The sequence below is a fragment of the Pongo pygmaeus genome, chromosome 5 (genome assembly GCF_028885625.2).
Source record: "Pongo pygmaeus isolate AG05252 chromosome 5, NHGRI_mPonPyg2-v2.0_pri, whole genome shotgun sequence".
Classification (NCBI taxonomy): Eukaryota; Metazoa; Chordata; class Mammalia; order Primates; family Hominidae; genus Pongo; species Pongo pygmaeus.
In genome coordinates this window covers 61,349,223-61,362,636 of record NC_072378.2, presented here as the reverse complement: position 1 = coordinate 61,362,636, position 13,414 = coordinate 61,349,223, and the positions used below count along the sequence as shown (strand labels likewise).

Genomic DNA, 13,414 nt, shown 5'->3' with positions numbered 1-13,414 from the left:
ATATCCTCAACAAAATACTGGGAAACCAAATCCAGCAGCACATCAAAAAGCTTATCCACCCTGATCAAATTGGCTTCATCCCTAGGGTCAACGCTGGTTCAACATATGAAAATCAATAAATGTAATCCATCACATAAACAGAACCAATGACAAAAACCACATGATCATCTCAACAGATGCAGAAAAGGCCTTTGATACAATTCAACATCCCTTCTTGTTAAAAACTCTCAATAAGCTAGGTATTGATAGAACATATCTCAAAATAAAAACGACTGTTTATGACAAACGCACAGCCAATATTATACTCAATGGGAAAAAGCTGGAAGCATTCCCCTTGAAAAGTGGCACAAGACAAGGTTGCTGTCTCTTACCGCTCCTATTCAATATAGTATTGGAAGTTCTGGCCAGGGCAGTTAGGCAAGAGAAAGAAATAATTGGTATTCAAATAGGAAGAGAAGAAGTCAAATCATCTCTGTTTGCCGATGACATGATTACATATTTAGAAAACCCCATCGTCTCAGCCCAAAAACTCCTTAAGCTGCTAAGCAACTTCAGCAAAGTCTCAGGATAAAAAAATCAATGTACAAAAATCACAAGCATTCCTATATGCCAACAGAAGATAAGCAGAGAGCCAAATCATGAATCAACTCCCATTCACAATTGCTACAAAAAGAATAGAATACCTAGGAATACAGCTAACCAGGGATGCGAAGGACCTGTTCAAAGAGAACTACAAACCGCTTCTCAAGGAAATAAGAGAGGACACAAACAAATGGAAAAACATTCCATCCTTATGGATAGGAAGAATCCATAATGTGCCAATGGCTATACTGCACAAAGTAATTTATAAATTCAATGCTATTCCCATGAAACTAACATTGGCATTTTTCATAGAATTAGAAAAGAATACTTTAAATTTCATATGAAACCAAAAAGGGCCCATAAAGCCAAGACAATCCTAAGCAAAAAGAACAAAGCTGGAGTCATCATGCTATCTGATTTCAAACTATACTACAATGGTACAGTAACCAAAATAGCATGGTACTAGAACCAAAACTGACATACAGACCAATTGAACAGAACAGATACCTCAAAAGTAACACCACATATCTACAACCATCTGATCTTTGACAAACTGGAAAAAAACAAGCAATAGGGAAGGAATCTCCTATTCAATAGATGGTACTGGGAAAACTGGCTAGACATATGCAGAAAACTGAAACTGGACCCCTTCCTTACACCATATCTAAAAATTAACTGAAGATGGATTAAAGACTTAAAAGTAAAATCGAAAACCTAGAAGAAAACTTAAGCAATATCATTGAGACATAGTCATGGGCAAAGCCTTCATGAGGAAAACACCAAAAGTAATGGTAACAAAAGCCAAAATTGACAAATGGGATCTAATTAAACTAAAGAGCTTCTGCACAGCAAAAGAAACTATCATCAGAGTGAACAGGCAACCTATAGAATGGGAGAAAAATTTTGCAATCTACCCATCTGACAAAGGTCAAATGTCCGGAATCTACAAGGACCTTAAACAAATTTACAAGAAAAAAACAAACAACCCCATCAAAAAGTGGGCAAAGGATATGAACAGACACTTCTCAAAAGAAGACATTCATGTGGCCAACAAACATATAATAAAAAGCTCAACATCACTGATAATTAGAGAAATGCAAATCAAAATTATAATGAGATACCATCTCATGCCAGTCAGAATGGCGATTATTAAAAAGTCAAGAAACTATACATGCTGGCGAGGCTGTGGAGAAATAAGAATGCTTTTATACTACTGGTGGGAATGTAAATTAGTTCAACCATTGTGGAAGACATTGTGTCAATTCCTCAAGGATCTAGAACCAGAAGTACCATTTGACCCAGCCATCCCATTACTGGGTATGTACCCAAAGGATTATAAGTCATTCTACTATAAAGACACATACACCTGTATGTTTATTGCAACACTATTTACAGTAGCAAAGACCTGGAACCAAACCAAATGCCCTTCAATGATAGACTGAATAAAGAAAGTGTTGTACATATACACCATGGAATATTATGCAGCCATAAAAAGGAATGAGATCATGGTTTTTGCAAGGACATGTATGAAGCAGGAAGCCATCATCCTAAGTAAACTAACACAGGAACAGAAAACCAAACACTGCATGTTCTCACTCATAAGTGGCAGTTGAACAATGAGAACACATGGACAAAGGGAGAGGAAAAACACATGGGGGCCAGTTGGGGGTGGGGGTTGAGGGTAAGGAAAGCATTACAGCAAATAGCTAATGCATGCAGGGCTTAAAACCTATGTGACGAGTTGATAGGTGCAGCAAGCTACCATGGCACACGTATACCTATGTAACAAACCTGCATGTTCTCCACTTGTCTCCTCCTGGGACTTAAAGTAAAATAAAATATATAAATTAATTTTAAGTTTAGATTCCTATTTAAACAAACATCCCAAATTGATATCATAATCATGTTTCTTCCATTTGTCAGATTTATAATTTAAAAAGTCATTTCAGGAAATCTGAATAGTTGATTAATAGATTAAGTCCACAATTGATGAGAATAAGTATATCCTAATTTTATGCCTTAAGATTTTGACTATCTTTAATTTTTTAATTTTAAAGATACTCTTCATCTAATCTAGAAAACCTGACAGAAAGTGATGCAACATTACTGTCACACAAAGATCAGTGGGATAAGAAAACCCTCCTGGATTGATCAGATTAGACCAGAGTTTCTCAGTGCAGTACTATTGACATGTTGAGCTAGATCATTTATTTATATGGGGAGCTGCTCTGTGCACTGTAGGATGTTTAGAAGCATGCCTGGCTTCTACCCACTAGATCCTGGTAGCACCTTCCTCAGTTATGAAAAATAAAAATGTATTCAGACAGTGCCAATTGCTCCCTAGGGGTAAAATCTCCTTCAATCAAGAGTCACTGGGTTAACCAGTACTACAGGGAATGTCAAAACCAAGACTAGCCCAACTTGGGGAATCATGGTTAAGCCCCAGAATGTATGTTTTTATATGATATGTCAGGTAGGGATATCTTTGAGCATGAAACTTTTCTTTCTACTAATATTTGGATAGTGAGCTATCACTTTATTCTATGGTAGTATGACTCAGATATTCACCAAGTAGAATATAAAAGGCTTTTGCTTTTAGCTAATTTTTAGTCAGTAATGGTGGAAACTTATGCCATGTTTCCACTCTTAAACACTGTGCTCTTTAACACTTCATACAAAATTTCTGAGATAGATTGGACTGATATCTTTTTAAATATTACATAGGATAAATTCTAAAGTATATAGGGAGACAACTGTGTGTGCCAAAATAATTCTTGAAATCCGTAGGATGGTGCCAATGTGAAAAATGATATTAAATTTCTCAGTTAAGTCCTACATAACCAGTGTTTCCAACAATATTAGGAAAGTTTAGCCATTTGTTCATCTTAATACCAGATGAAAGAGTTGTGTTTAGGGAGTCGTATTCCCATACAAACCTACACTTTACACACACACCCCCACTGATACGGTTTGGCTGTGTCCCCACCCAAATCTCATCTTGAATTGTACTCTCATAACTCCTACATGTTTTGGGAGGGACCCAGTGGGAGATAATTTGAATCATGGGGGGCAGTTTCCTCCCTACTGTTCTTGTAGTAGTGAATAAGTCTCACAAGATCTGATGGCTTTATCAGGGGTTTCTGCTTTATCAGTTTATGAGGGGTTGCATCTCTCTCATTTTCTCTTGCTGCTGTCATGTAAGAAGTGCCTTTCACCTCCTGCCATGATTCTGAGGCCTCCCCAGCCATATGGGACTGAAGTCAAATTAAACCTCTTTTTCTTCCCAGTCTCCAGTATGTCTTTATCAGCAGCATGAAAATAGACTAATACAGTAAATTGGTACTGCGAATGAGGAGTTGCTGAAAATATACCCAAAAATGTGGAAGCAGCTTTGGAACTGGGTAACAGGAAGAGGTTTTGAACAGTTTGGAGGATTCAGAAGACAGGAAAATGTGGGAGAGTTTGGAACTTCCTAGAGACTTGTTGAATAGCTTTGACCAAAAGCCTGATAGTGATATGGACAATAAGGTCCAGGCTGAGGTGGTCTCAGATGGAGATGAGGAATTTATTGGGAACTGGAACAAAGGTGACTCTTCTTAGGTTTTAGCAAAGAGACTGGTGGCATTTTCCCCTTGCCCTAGAGATCTGTGGAACTTTGGACTTGGGAGAGATGATTTAGGGTATCTGGTGGAAGAAACTTCTAAGCAGCAAAGCATTCAGGATGTGACTTGGGTGCTGTTAAAAGCATTCCTTTTTATAAGGGAAGCAGAGCATAAAAGTTCAGAAAATTTGCATCCTGACAATGTGATAGAAAAGTAAAACCCATTTTCTGAGGAAAAATTCAAGCTGGCTACGGAAATTTGCATAAGTAACAAGGAGCCAAATGTTAATCCCCAAGACAATGGGGAAAATGTTGTTAGGGCAAGTCTAGGTCTTCATGGCAGCCCCTCCCATCACAGGCCCAGAGGCCTAGGAGAAAATGATTTCGTTGGCTTGGCCCAGGGTCCCCAACCTGTGTGCAGCCTAGGTACTTAGTGTCCTGCTTCCCAGCCACTCCAGCTGTGGCTGAAAGGGGCTAATGTAGAGCTCGCACCATAGCTTCAGAAGGTGCAAGCCCCAAGTGCTGGCAGCTTCCACGTGGTGTTGAGCCTGTGAGTGCACAGAAATCTAGAATTGAGGTTTGGGAACCTCTACCTAAATTTCAGAGGGTGTATAGAAACACCTGGATGTCCAGGCAGAAGTTTGCTGCATGGATGGGGCTCTCATGGAGAACCTTTGCTAGGACTGTGCAGAAGGGAAATGTGGAGTTGGCACTCCCACTCAAAGAGTCCCTACTGGGGCACCACCTAGCAGAGCTGTGAGAAGAGGGATGCTGTCCTTCAGACCCCAGAATGGTAGATCCACTGACAGCTTGCACCATGTGCCTGGAAAAGCCACAGACACTCAACGCCAGACCATGAAAGCAGCCGGGAGGGAGGTTGTACCCTGCAAAGCCACAGGGGTGGAGCTGCCTAAGACCATAGGAACTCACCTCTTGCATCAGCGTGACCAGGATGTGACACATGGAGTCAAAGGAGCTTATTTTGGAGTTTTAAGATTTGACAAGCCTGCTGTATTTCAGACTTGCATGGGGCCTGTAACCCCTTTGTTTTGGCTAATTTCTCTCATTTAGAACAGCTGTATTTACCCAAGGCCAATTGATTTTGAAATGTAAGGACATGAGATTTGGGAGGGGCCAGGGGAGGTATGATATGGTTTGGCTGTGTCCCCATTCAAATCTCATATTGAATTGTACTCCCATAATTCCCACATGTTGTTGGAGGGACCTGGTGGGAGATAATTTGAATCATGATGGCAGTTCCCCTCATACTGTTCTCATGGCAGTGAATGAGTCTCATGAGATTTGATGGTTTTATCAGGGGTTTCTGCTTTTGCATCTCTCTCATTTTCTCTTGCCACTGCCACGTAAGAAGTGCTTTTCACCTCCTGCCATGATTTTGAGGCCTCTCCAGCCATGTGGAACTGCAAGTCCAATTAAACCTCTTTTTCTCCCCAGTCTTGGGTATGTCTTTATCAGCAGCATGAAAGTGGAGTAATACATTCTCCCCAAGACCGCCACTCTCTCTTTCTCTCATTCTCTCTGTCTCTCTCCCCCTCCCTCACTCTTTTTCCATCTCATGCAGTATTCATGCAAAATACTAAGGCATGAGAGGCACACCTAATCCCTTTCTACTGTATATCACACAATTAGAAGTGTTAACTTTTTTATTATTCAGCTTAAAATATTTTCTAATTTTCAATATCATACCTTTGGTCAATGGTGTATGGAGAATTACATGTCTTAGCTTCCAAATATGCAGAGATTTCCAGTGATTTGATTTATTTTTGCTACTTGTTTAGGACTTATTTGTATTATAGTAACAGATTGCATGCTGTGGATTATTGGTATGATTTTTAGTTTCTAAAATTCGTAAAAATTAGTTTTTAGTTTAGGGTCAGTTTTTTTAAATTTGTGAATTCTCAGGGTGTGCTTATATAGAGTGTTGACAGTGATATCATTAAAAATCAATGGTTGATATGTCCATGAAGTCAAGTTTGTAATAGTTTTCTCTAAGTATTTAGTCCTTTTTTTTCTGACTGACTTATCAGTTGTGGAGAGGATGAAATTTGACTCCAACAGTGATGGTGGATTTTTCTATTTTCTCTTACATATAGCACCATCATTTTTTACTTCTTGTATGGTGAGCCAATGCGATTGTTTATTAATTTATTTTTACAGTTTTATATTCTTTTAAAAATTTTTTTTGCATATAAGTTGGTGTTATCAGATACATGTAGATAACAAAATGGCTAATAGAATGAAGCAAATGAACATATCCAGCATCTCACATAATTACCCATTTTTTCTCCTTTGTGGCAAGAGCAGCTAATATCTACCCAATTAGCAAAATTCTTGAATACAAAATTAGTAACTACAGTCCTAATGTGGTACATTATATTTCTAGGTTCGTTTAGCCTATCTATCTGCTGCTTTATATCCTTTGACATATATCTCTCCATACCCTCTACCTTAATCCTAGTAACCACTGTTTCATTCTCTATCTCTGTATATTCAACCTTTTAATTTTTAGATTCCTTATATAGGTGATATAATGCAATACTTTTATTTTTATGTCTGGCTTATGTCACATAGCATAATGTCCTCCAGTTTCATTCATGTTGTGGCAAATGGCAAAATCTTTTTTTTTTTTTTTTGTATGGCTGGGTAATGTTTCATTGTATATATGTATCACAGTTCCTTTATCTGTCAGTGGACACATATTGTTTTCATATCTTGGGAATTGTGAATAATATGCAATGAACATGGAAATGCAAATATCTTTACAAAGTGGTGATTTAATTTCTTTGGGGTATATACTCAGAATAGAGATTTTTGGGTCATATGATTAATTTATGTGTTTTATAAACAGTAAATAATTAAGCATTTATTTGTAATCTAACAATTTTTTTCTTTAAATTGGAACTTTAATTTCATTTCCATTGAAATAGTCACTGACATACTTGCTTTTAAATCTATCATATTCTAAGTGTTTTTACTTGTCTTACTTGTTTGATGTTACCATATTTTTTCGTGGATTCCCTTCTGTTGATTATTTCATTATTTTATTTTTATGTGTTATAAATCTCTATGTTCTTATGTTATTCTTTCATTCATTGCCCTAGAAATTACAATATGTAATTTCTAATGTTGAATGATAGTAGTCTAATGTTTATTGCTAATTCTACCGTCCTCCTGATCAATATAAGTACCTTAGAACACTCTATTTCCATTTACTCTTATTTACCCTCTTAAGGTTATATGCCACTTTTACTGTATATTTTAACTGTGTACTTGTGTGTGCATTTGCTATACATACTTGCATATATACATACACTTATGTATATTTGTTTATATGTGTATAATGTATAATTTCCACCAAAATATTGTTACTGTTTTACTAAAGAAAATTGTTATTTAGGTTTCCTCATGTAGCTGCTATTTCATTGCTCTGCTTTGTACTTTCATCTATGCACTCTCATCTGAGATCATTTATTGCTGAAGAAGAAATATGTTACTATTTAAATTGTACAAGTTTGTTGGTGGCAAATTCTTTGGTTTGACTGAATTGGTCTTAGTTCACCTTCATTTTTGAAAGGTTTTTATTTTGTATAGAATTCTAGATTGTACTTTTTTTTCAGAATATTTGAGAACATCATTCAATTGCTTCTGTTACTGAGAAATTATGTCAGTCCATCTCATGCTCCTCCCTAGAAATTTCTTTTTTTCCTACTTATAATATGTTCTTTGTCTTTTTTATTTCCAGCATTTTTTAAAAAATTTCAAACATACAGAATATGTACATATGTACTATATATTCAGATAGTATATATAGTTATATATATACTATTAAGATATATATATAATTTCAAGTATATATATAAAATGATTGTGTATATATAGTTATATATATAAAACTATACACATAATTTCGAGTTATATATATACAACTATATATACTATCATATATAGTAACTATATATCATATAGTAAATATATATATATATAAAACTTGAAAATAAATTAAAGATATGCAACTTCAGCCCTAGATACTTCAGTGTGTGTCTCCTAAGAATAAGGACATTCCCTTATGTAACTATAGTGCATCATTACTCTTAAGAAAATTAAAAATAAACCTATATTATCTAATATCCATTCCATATTTTAAAATCCCAAATTATTTCAAAAATGTTTTCTGTAGTGAATTTTCTTCTAATATGCATCGTTTAGGTTGATAGTGGGTTTTTCGATTTTATTTTATTATTTATCTTTGTATTTATTTTTTGCTATTTCATATTGATATAATCACACATGAGAATTTGTTTTTATCATTTTTAGAATTGATTGTAATATTGAATTTGTGGATTGATGTCTTTAATCAGTTTTGGAAACTCTAAGCTATTATTTCTTAATGTTTTTTTCCATTTATTTTCTCTGTTCTATTCTTCTGGCACTCTGATTAAATTTATATTAGTTCCTTTCGCTCTGCTTTCTGTATCTCTTATAATCATATATATTTTTTCTTTTTTGGTCTTTACACTTCCTTCTACAAAATCTCCAAGTTCATTAATTCTCAAGTTAGCTGTGTTTCATCTGCAGTTAAATCTGCCTATTTAGTTTTTTATTTGTATAAATTTAAGGAATACAAGTGCACTTTTGTTACATCCTTATACTGCATAGTGGTGAAGTCTTGGCTGTTAGTGTGTTCATCAACCGAATAATACACATTGAACCTATTAATAAATTTCTCATTGCCCTGCCCACTTCTTCCCCGCTGTGCTTCTGAGTCTCTAGTGTCTATAAATCCACACTGTATGTCCACATACATATTATTTGGCTCCCAATTATACACAGTGTTTAACTTCCCATTTTGAGTTGTTTCACTTAAGATAATGGCATCCAATTCCATTTATGTTACTGCAAAAGACATGATTTTATTTTCTTATGGCTTAACAGTATTTCATTGTGGACATATACTTCATTTTCTTTATCCAGTTATCTGTTGATGGATACTTAAGTTGATTCTATGTCTTTGCTACTGTGAACAGTGTTGTGATACACATGTGAGTGAAGATACCTATTTTGATAAAATGACTTCCTTCAGATAGATACCCCATGTTGAGATTGCTAGTTTTTACTTTCATTTATTAAATATTTATGTTCTAGAAATTCTGTTTGATTCTATTTTAAATTTATAACATACCTCTTTAAATGTTACCAATTCCTGGCTAAATTTTTTAGTTTCAAATTTTATCTTTATACACATTTGATATCTGTCTTTTTCTGATAATTTTCACTTCTGTACTCTTTCTGGGCCTTTGCCCATTTTCTTTTGTTTGTGTTGGTTCTGTTCATGTCATGTCATCTTTGTTTGTATACCTGCCATTGTGTGCTGCACATTGTTATTAAAAATGCTTGAGGAAATAATTATATGCTAAGATGATGATATCTGATTCCAAAGGGGATATTCTTTTGCTCTTTTAGATACCAAGAACATTGGAGGTTTTAAAAATCATTTTAATCCTGTTTCAAGGCTTGGGATTGTTCTCGTCTACTCAGATGACTAGCAGCCTGGCTACCATCCATTGAGGGCTGCTTTCTTTTGGTATATCCTTACTCTTTTTTCATTTGACTACTCTTGACTCCACATTTCATCCCTGTAGCATGAGAGGTAATGAACATGCTGTGCGGTCCGTTTGTTGTCTCTTCTGTGTTTGCAAGATGCCCCAAGGGTGAAAGCAAACCCAAATGCCAGACTTATCTCTCCAGAGTCACTCTTCTCTGGGACCTTGGCCCAGTGATTCCTCCTCTTCATTAGTCTTTTGTTGCTTTGAATAAGATTTTTAAGTATTAAATCAAATTGAAGGATTGGTTCAAATTATCCAGTTGGACAGTTTTGAAAGCAGAATCTCTGCCCTAGTATCAATCAATAATTAATTTAAAAACTTCACTTATATAAACTTTCAGGATTCTATATTTTGATGCTTTATGGATTCTATGATACCGTAGTTTTATCTTTGGCTTCTTCAACATAAGTCCTCATGATTATAAAAAACAACATGTTTTATTGTTACATATGTAAGACAATTTGACACTTTATTAGACTCAGACTGTTCTAATCAAGACATCAGTTGGTCATATTTCAAGAAAATGTAGCCTAAATGTCATTTTTGTAAGTCTATCTCCAAGTACTCTACCTAATTATTTTTCAATCTCTGCTGCTTCCTTAGTATTTTGCTAATTTAAAAATCACATTTACGATATTATATTACCAACTACGTGTTTGAAAAGCAACTCTTCAATTATAAAAATTGAGTCTAAGACAGCATTTGGAATTTAGTAAGTCCACAGTAATTGCTAAATAAATTATATATGTTTACTTCTAAGTCAGAAATCTTGACTGAGAACAATCAATTACATTACATTGAATATATACTCCTTAAATAAAAAAGTCACAACCCAGTTGTGAAAGACTTCTATATATGAATTTACCTTTTTTTACTGGTCATTTGAATATAGGATTGATTGATTGTTAAAGATCTGGATTAATGACAGCATAATTTTAGTTTAATGAGAAAGACTCAGTTCTTATTGAAAATGGCAAAGAGAAATTGCTACTTCTGCATTAAGCACATGCATTATTCTCTGAATTGATTTAGTGTTTGGAATAAATAATAATGTAACACAGATGTTGTAGATGAAAATAACATAGTATCAGGGTTTTTTCTTTGGCAGCTTTTTTTTTTTTTTTTTTAAATCAGATCATCTCTTTCTGAGAAGATATAAAGACTCTCAGGCCAGGAAATTTCTATAGTTTGTTAGTTCACATCTTTCTGATACCAAACCCTATAACCACTGCTAAAGGTTTTGAGTCCCTGATTTTAATAATAGTATTTGGCTCCCCAGAGGCCTAAAAATTAGTAAATATGGTCCAATTTTACGAGGTGCAAACTTCAGTTTTCTTATATCTCACCAAAGTGATCTAGGCTTTTAGTCATCTAAAGTCTACCCTGGTCTACTTGAAACTTGTTCTTCTCCCATTGGATGAAAAACTTTACATAGTCAAGACACATACTTTTTTATGGCTTCTTTTTTAGATTTTATATTTGGAAGGTTATATTCTAAGTCAATGCTAAAGAAGAAAATATCTTTCTTATGATGAGATTTCATTGATTTCACTTTCATATAGTTCTTACAGTTTAATGAACTCATGGAAATGTTCATTGGCTTAGTAATAGTAGCAATAAACTCGTTTTTTTTTTTTTTTTTTTTTTTTTTTTTTTTCTTTTTTATTTTTTTTTATTATTATTATTATTATTATTATTATACTTTAGGCTCTATGGTACATGTGCGCAACGTGCAGGTAAGTTACATATGTATACATGTGCCATGCTGGTGCGCTGCACCCACCAACTCGTCATCTAGCATTAGGTATATCTCCCAATGCTATCCCTCCCCCCTCCCCCCACCCCACAACAGTCCCCGAAGTGTGATGTTCCCCTTCCTGTGTCCATGTGTTCTCATTGTTCAATTCTCACCTATGAGTGAGAATATGCGGTGTTTGGTTTTTTGTTCTTGCGATAGTTTACTGAGAATGATGATTTCCAATTTCATCCATGTCCCTACAAAGGACGTGAACTCATCATTTTTTATGGCTGCATAGTATTCCATGGTGTATATGTGCCACATTTTCTTAATCCAGTCTATCATTGTTGGACATTTGGGTTGGTTCCAAGTCTTTGCTATTGTGAATAATGCCGCAATAAACATACGTGTGCATGTGTCTTTATAGCAGCATGATTTATAGTCCTTTGGGTATATACCCAGTAATGGGATGGCTGGGTCCAATGGAATTTCTAGTTCTAGATCCCTGAGGAATCGCCACACTGACTTCCACAAGGGTTGAACTAGTTTACAGTCCCACCAACAGTGTAAAAGTGTTCCTATTTCTCCACATCCTCTCCAGCACCTGTTGTTTCCTGACTTTTTAATGATTGCCATTCTAACTGGTGTGAGATGGTATCTCATTGTGGTTTTGATTGTGACTATGCAAAAAAAACCTTTATGCCAATTAACATAACAAACACAATTAAAGGCCAATAGTAAACTAGAGATAAAACATGTCTTGAACACATATGAGGATTAAAAATGAATTTTAGCTTTTATTTGGATTGTGTTTTAATTTATGCCATATTCTTAAGATAGAGCGTGGTTGCCTTAATATATAAGCAGCTTTTAACAAAAATCAAAACTAGTGCTCCAAGGAAAAATATATTGAAGATATGAATGGAATGTTAAAAGGATAACATGTAAAAAGCTGTGCAATCAAATCAATAATTAAATACATGCAAATAATTACCACTAAAAAAAAAAAAAAAAAAAAAAAAAAAGAAAAACTTTAAGTGCTTAATAAAACAAAAAAAAAAGAGGAGAAAGAAATATGTTTAGATTCTTTGAAGCAGGTGGATCAAACCTTAGTCATGTGGCTTTCTTTTCTTCACTTCCCAAGACCACCACCATCTCAGTGCATCATTATAAAGACTCCTGTGGAACTTTACTTTCACAGAGACATTTAGAATGAATATATATTAAATACTGATGATGTCTTATTTTGCCCTTTTAGTTCCCTAACCTTTAGGTGGCTATTGGTATTATGGCATAGTAAACATTTCTATGTGTTGCATAAGAACTTTTAGATTCCATGTTTAAAACAAACATATTAGATATGCTCTGCTGAGAGCTTTTATAGGTCCACAAAAGAAATCACTGTACTATTAGTTTTATGTAAAAGTGTCAATCAACCTATTCTTGATCATATTATTCAAACTTTTGTTGAATGATTCTAAATTGTCATTGAGTATCTTCTGTGGCAATGTAAATTTTTTCGTACAGTGACTCTAATCCTTGAAAGAGAGTTTTATTGGGTTTATTGGGAATTTAAATGTAAAATCTAAAAGGGGTCAAATCAAAATTTTTACAATTTTGTAAATTGTACAGGCACAACTCATGTAACTTTTGGCTAAGTAAGGATTAAAATGTTGAATCTAGTTGGGTTATGATCAATCCAACATGCGTGAACATCTTTATAAAGTACAAAATCTTTAAAATTAAAAAGTATATATTATGAGAAATATTTCTTTTTATAGGTGTTATTTCTGAATGTGATACCAACTTCATGGAAATATAGTTTATGGCATATAAACAATCATAGAGTATCATATTTATCTTTTCCTG

The 13,414-nt window shown here is 34.6% G+C and overlaps 1 protein-coding gene across 6 annotated transcripts in view; it reads left to right on the top strand.

Annotated features, from left to right (window-relative positions):
- Positions 1-13,414, top strand: part of KHDRBS2 (KH RNA binding domain containing, signal transduction associated 2) — a 678,558-nt gene that overhangs the window by 61,351 nt on the left and 603,793 nt on the right. The window lies entirely within an intron of this gene.